Below are 6,988 nucleotides of genomic sequence, written 5' to 3'. Positions count from 1 at the left end.
AATAATGATACATATAGAGCTACTATCGTAGACCTATTTCATAGCATCAACTGATCTAAAAGTACAAAAAAAAAAAGTGTTGAAGCCTGAAAGCAAACATCCACAATCCGGTTCCATCATTAAACTTGGACAGGCACCAGTTTGGACTGCGATGCTACACAGAGCCAGAAGTTGTTTGCGTGAATCGAGAGCCCTGCTAATCAGTATAAATGAGACGTGGACACATGTCAGCTGGATTTTATGAAATCAAAACAGTGAATACAGTGAAACTTGAAAAACTCCAAATGACCACAAAAACATAAAAGTGGGTATTTGGGGGGGGGGGGGAGGGGGGGAAAGGAGGAAAAGACCCATGTAAAACTGGTGCAAAATCCCTTTGATTGGTTAAAACATTTTTTTTCTTGAGTCAATCGTGGCTGCAACCAATTAAAAAGTAATCATTGCTCAGAAAAACCTCCTTTGTAGTGTTCAGAAACAAAATGTGCTCTTTTATAGACCAAAACTTAACTATAATTATTCCCGTTTGTATTTAAGTAGCACATTTTGGCTTAATTGAAGTCTCGTAGCAAAAGCACTCTCCATCCGTATGGCTGTCACTTTTCACGCAGCTCTTTTCTGCTTGAACTATGAGGCTGGACGGCATCGGTCCCAACGGGGACCCGTTTCGCCAACAGCTTCTTCTGGAGACCACAACCGTGCTCATGCTCCCGTTGCCTTTGCTGACTCAATTCTTAGCCCCTTCCCCTCAGATTCTATGTGGCACGCCTAAAGATCGGCGCTGAAATTGGCGCAGATTCTATAACTGCACATAATTTAACAAGCTAATGAGCCCTGATAACGGCACTTAACAAGCAATAATGAGCACTGATTGGAACTGATTAGAATTTACACGCACAACTCGCTAAGCGTATTCTGCAACTAAGTGCGCCGAACTTCTGACACGCACAGGCAAAAAGGCGTGGTTACGGGCGTTCTAAAATTTACATGCCTAGTTATAGAATGTGGCCTAGTGTGCAAGGATTTACACGCAAGTTTTCGCTGGTGTAAATGCATGCGCGTAGGTTTAGGCGCTGAAATATGAACCAAGTGTATTCTGTAATTGGAACCTAAATCTAGCCACCGATTATAGAATATGCTGAGTCGGCACTGATTTCAGCTCCAATTTTATAGACTGTAGAATCTCCTCCTTTGAGTTAAGTTTCACTGTATTGACTATTTTGACTTCAGGTTGCACCTATTGACTTTAGTTAGACTTTACAGCCGGGTCCCTCCCCTGGACACTGCTGCGGATACCTTTTGGTTCTTGACCAGTGCTTGTCGCTATTTTTGGCAATAAGGGATGGTTGGGGAACCTTTGTTCCTAATTTTGTTTTTTGTAGTTGTTCTTTACAATAAAAGACTTAATTAAAAAAAAAAAACGAGGACTGACATTCTGACAAACTGAAAAACAAATCAATTGATCAGGCAGTAAAACTACATCTCCTCCCAAAGGGAGATCAAAGTAACGTTCCCAAAAATTACAGACCAACAACTTATCTATAAACTATTTGCTGCAATAGATGCTGACAGAGTATATGATCGCATTGATCAGGGGTGTAGCCAGACCTCGGCGGGAGGGGGGTCCAGAGCCCAAGGTGGGGGAGCACATTTTAGCCTGCCTCCCCCAGCCGCCGACCCCCCTCCCACTGCCGCCGACCCTCTGTCGTCGTCGCCGCCGCCATCGCCAGGTACCTTTGCTAACTGGGGTCCCCAGCCCCCACCAGCCGAAGTCGTCTTCAGCGCTGGTCTCTGGCGCGTTCACTGATCTGTTTCTGTGAGTCCTGACTCTTGACGTCCTGCACGTTACGTGCATGCAAAACGACAGGAGTCAGGACTCTCAGAAACAGATCAGCGAACGCGCTAGAGACCGGCGCTGAAGAAGACTTCAGCTGGCGGGGGTTGGGGAACCCTTCCAGCAAAGGTACCTGGTGGCAGGAGGGGGGGGGGTCGAAAGTAGAGAGGGCCAAGGCTAAATCTGTGAGGGCCCATGCCCCTGTGGCCCCACCTAGCTACTCCCCTGGCATTGATTCCAATACGTTCATGGTGTTAGAACCAAAGACTAGTTAACTGTAAAGAGAAGGTCCCTGAATTTGTGGTTTCCCTGTACCAGGTGCCTTTTGGGTGAGTTTATTAGAAACTTGTTAGTTACAGCAAATATAGGGCCCTGTTTACTAATCAGCGTTATAGGCGTGTTAATATTTTTAGCGTGCATTAACCATATACATAGTAACATAGTATATGACGGTAGATAAAGGACCTGTATGGTCCATCCAGTCTGCCCAACAAGATAAGCTCATTTACATGGTATGTGATACTTTATACCCGAGTTTGATTTGTTCTTGCCTTTCTCAGGGCACAGACCGTAGAAGTCTGCCCAGCACTGTTCTTGTACTAAGTTATGGAGCTAACATCGAAGCCCCTTAAAATTTACACTCCATCCCATCCCTATCTGTTCAGTCATAATCAGGGCATAGACGGTAAAAGTCTGCTCAGCTCCCATTTTGTTTCCCAATTACCATCGTCGCCACCCAATCTCCGCTAAGCATCTGCAGAACCATTCCTTCTAAACAGGATTCCTTTGTGTTTATCCTACGCATGTTTGAATTCCATTATCGTTTTCATCTCCACCACCTCCTGTGGGAGGCCATTCCACATATCCACCACCCTCTCCGTGAAAAAATACTTCCTGATATTAGTCCTGAGTCTGCCCCCCTTCAACCTCAATTCATGTCCTCTAGTTCTACTGCCTTCCTGTCTCCGAAATAGATTCATTTGCGGATTAATACCTTTCAAATGTTTTTTTTTTGTTACATTTGTACCCCGCGCTTTCCCACTCATGGCAGGCTCAATGCGGCTTACATGGGGCAATGGAGGGTTAAGTGACTTGCCCAAAGTCACAAGGCCTGTGCCTGAGGTGGGAATCGAACTCAGTTCCCCAGGACCAAAGTCCACCACCCTAACCACTAGGCCACGTCTGTATCATGTCACCCTTGTTTCTCCTTTCCTCCAAGGTATACATGTTCAGGTCGGCAAGTCTCTCATACTGTTTGCAACGCAAATCCCATACCATTTTTGTAGCTTTTCTTTGCACCGCTTCCAGTCTTTTTACATCTTTAGCAACATACGGCCTCCAAAGCTGAACACAATACTCCAAGTGGGGCCTCACCAACGACTTGTAGAGGGGCATCAACTCCTCCTTTCTTCTGCTGGTTATGCCCCCTCTACGCAGCCTAGCATCCTTCTGACCACAGCCGTCGCCTTGTCGCATTGTTTCTTCACCTTCAGATCCTCAGACACCAACACCCCAAGGTCTCCGTCTGCTGAGTTGAGCTTACTAATCTCTCCTCTCCTATTCGTTATCTCTCTTTTGCCTACAATGTCCCTATAGATGCCTACACGGTTAGCGCACGTGCTAAAAACACTAACGCACCTTAGTAAACAGGGCCTATACAGAGTGAGAAATGCAGAAACTTAGAGAAACAGAGGAATAAGGAATATCCATTTGTATTACACATTATGGGCCAAATAGCAAAAAAGAAACACCAGGAGCCTTCAAAATCGGGACACAGTTCCTTTAATCATATAACTTGAACATCAATCTTCCATTAATGACCCAACACGGGCTGTGTTTCGGTGCACAGCGCCTGCATCAGGGGTCAAAGGTGTCTTGACATCTAATAGATTCAATGTTCAGCACCGGAGCGTTGTCCCATGCACATTACAAACTAATCGCTCAGTGCGTAAAAACTCCTTGAAGCTGATGTGTGGATGCTCTTCTAGTTTCACATTCTTTCTGTCTCCAGTCCTAACATTTCAAAACAAAACTTGGAAATCTGACCTCCAATTTTGATTTATATTAATAAAAATATGGGGGGTGGGGGTGGAAGTGTGAACACTATGTATTTGTTGAAAAAGAAAATCATTGGGGGTTTTTTTTTTTTTTTGTAAACCCAATTGTATTGATCTGGTGAAGAATGAGAATATTTTACAGTTCATAAATATGGAAGATTACAAAGCAAATATGCAGAACTGCAAGAATGTGGCCAAGAAAAAAAAATCAAAGTTTGGAGTTTTGCTAAATCCCCACTAGAACAAATGATCAAAAATCCTCCCAATCAGCAGAGCCCATGATTAATAATTATACCCAAGGAAAAGGAGAGGAATGATTTTTATGGTGGAAGAGCAGGGTATCATAGACCAGTGTTTCCCAATCTTTTTGCACTCATGGACTGCCAATTGGCTGAGAAACTCTGTGTTGGCTGCTTCTTCCCCCCCCACCCTTGCTGTCTGTCCTCTCTCTACTTAAAAATATCTGCGCTGGCAGGGTTCCTGAGCTCCTCCAGGTGAAGACTTCTCCCCAGTGGAGCCAAAATTACTGCTCTCCATCTCTGCAGCAGCTCTCTGAGCCATTTCCGGTGCTAGGGAAAATAGGTCTCTTTTTTTTTTTTTTTTTTAATCACAGCAATTACCTGGCAGTAATTGGGCAGCACTGTGCACCGCCTGGTTACCGCCATCTCAGTGGCTGGACCAGTGGCGTAGCCAAGGGTGGGCCCAGATCCACCCACTTTGGGCTTAGGCCCACCCAGTAACAGTACACCTATGATGTGGCTGGCAGGGATCCCCAAGCCCCACCAGCCGAAATCCCCCAACAACTGTTCCTCCTGCACACCTGCAGCAAGCAGTGACTGATACATACTGTTCGCACCTGATGTATTCCTGCTTTTGAGGAAACAGGAAGTTGCATCAGAGGGAAGGCTGTGGAGCCAACATGAGCAGTGTGTATTAGTTGCTGCTTGCTGCCGGTGAAAATCTGCTATTTAAAAGATATGCGGGGGAGGGGGAATGTTTGAGAGACTAAATGGCATGCAGGTGAGAGAGGGAGAGACTAAATTACTTGTGGGACAGGGCAGAGTTCTGCCCACCCATCTTGGGCCCAGGCCCACCCAAAATTGGGTGTCTGGCTATGCCCCTGGGCTGGACAGGAGCATTCCAATGCCCAGCGAGATACCAGCATTGCCTAATGGCCGACAGGCAGAGCATGAGTCTACAGGATGGGCTGGAGTGGCACCATGGTTGGTGCTGACACCCTCAATGCCCTAGCATCATGCTGAGCCAGGATGTGTCTCATCTCCTCCTGCAACATGACCTAGAGCCACTCTTTGAGGGCAGGCATTAGTAAAGGTGGGGTTGGTGCTGATGTGGAGACAGCATGTGAATATATTGGAACTGAATCAGAGGCAAAGTTCCAGCTTCACGGAGCCTGGCACATGGGCATCGCTTGTATGGAGGGGAGCAGTTCTCATGGCACCAATGCTTCGGTGAGGCGGGTGTCAACGGAGCTCCTGGCCTCACCGCTCGATGCCCAGTATCAGGGTCCTTTGGTTCTGATGAGGACAATGCAGAATCCTTACGAGTCCTCGGTGCTGGGTCCGATGATGCTAGATCCGAGCAGGCTCTACTAGTGCCGGACATTGAGGCAGGAGGAGACCTCCTTGATGTCGATGTGTCTCCAGTGTGCGATGCAGCTCCAGCAGCTGTACGCACCGATGCCCTTCAATGCCAACATCGATGGACCGCAGACTGCCAAAACGTCTCTCACGCAGAGCCTCTTGACTTTTCTGTGTTCTCTTCTGCATTTGAACGCAAACAGAGCAATGAGAGGACTTACATTCAGGGCCCAGACAGGTTAAGCACATGTCATGAGGGTCAGTCATCATAGGTGTCCTATGTACACAGTCTGTGCATTGCTTGAACCCACTGGAAGGTTTCTGGGACACGACAGGGAAGATAGCTACAGTATAATGGCTTGATTATCAAAAATAGTTGTTGGTTTGTTTTGGATTTGGGTTTGTTTGGTTTTTTTTTAAATCAAACCCAGCTGGGAGCTCAGGGCTAAGGAGGCTCTGAGCTGTGGAACAAAAAAAGAAAGCAAAAGGGCCAAAAAAAAAGAAATATAGGTACAAGGGAGAATATAGCAAAAAAATAAATGGTCCTGTTATGGTATAAGCCAATTGTCAGAATTCAGAGTTATTGATTTTATCAATATAAAAATGCAGCTTTTAAAAGATGTATTGAAACTGCATTTCAATACCTTCTTTCCCCTTTTCCTTGGGAACTTCTGATAGCAGGACTAGTCAATTACAAACACTTAACAGAGACAAAAGGGTACTGTGCTTCAAAGAGAAATAAAACTCTCTCTGCCCTCCCACCTAAAAAGACTGAACAAAAGCATGACTAAGGTGGATACTTGAAGAATCACATAGACATCTCCACCAGCAGACAGACAGTCTGGAAAAGGCATAACTCCAGCTATTGATAACAAAGACTTCAGAGGTGAAACCATAAACAAGACATTTGCTTGTCAAACCATTTGGTAGTTACCTCAGATATGTATACCTGCCCCCTCCCATCAGCTTTCAGACATGTGCAGAAAGGAAGGACTTATAATGTGTATCTGCTCCAGAGACTGAGCAGGAAGCCTTTTCACATCAAAAGACCATTTGTCAGCAAGATCCAGACAGCAAGTCTTGTGATGTCATAAGACATGAGACCAAGATACCACAATGCTTTGCAAATGCCCAAGGGTCGTGTGCAAACCAGGAAACCAAGACAGAGATTCACATGGCATGTCTTCCTGCAGCTTGCAAGAGTATAAAAGATAGAAGAAAAACTGCGAGTCCCACACAAATGCATGGTCGGGCCTGCCAAAAAGCTTCTGGGCAGTGGCCACACCAGGGCAGTAGCGTACCAAGGGTGTGGTGGTGGAAGCGGTCTGCCCTGTGTGCAGACAGCAAGGGGTTGCACAGAGCAGTCACATGGCTGTCGGCTGTGCCGGTCCCCTGCCCCCTCTGACGTTACTTCCTGTTCCGGGGCAGAGGACCGGTGGAGCCAACAGCCATTGCTCTGTGCAACCCCTTGCTAGGAGGAAGGGTGATTGGGGTGATGCACT

Source organism: Microcaecilia unicolor, chromosome 3, assembly GCF_901765095.1.
Source record: "Microcaecilia unicolor chromosome 3, aMicUni1.1, whole genome shotgun sequence".
In the NCBI taxonomy this organism is placed as follows: Eukaryota; Metazoa; Chordata; class Amphibia; order Gymnophiona; family Siphonopidae; genus Microcaecilia; species Microcaecilia unicolor.
This window is presented reverse-complemented; position numbering follows the sequence as displayed.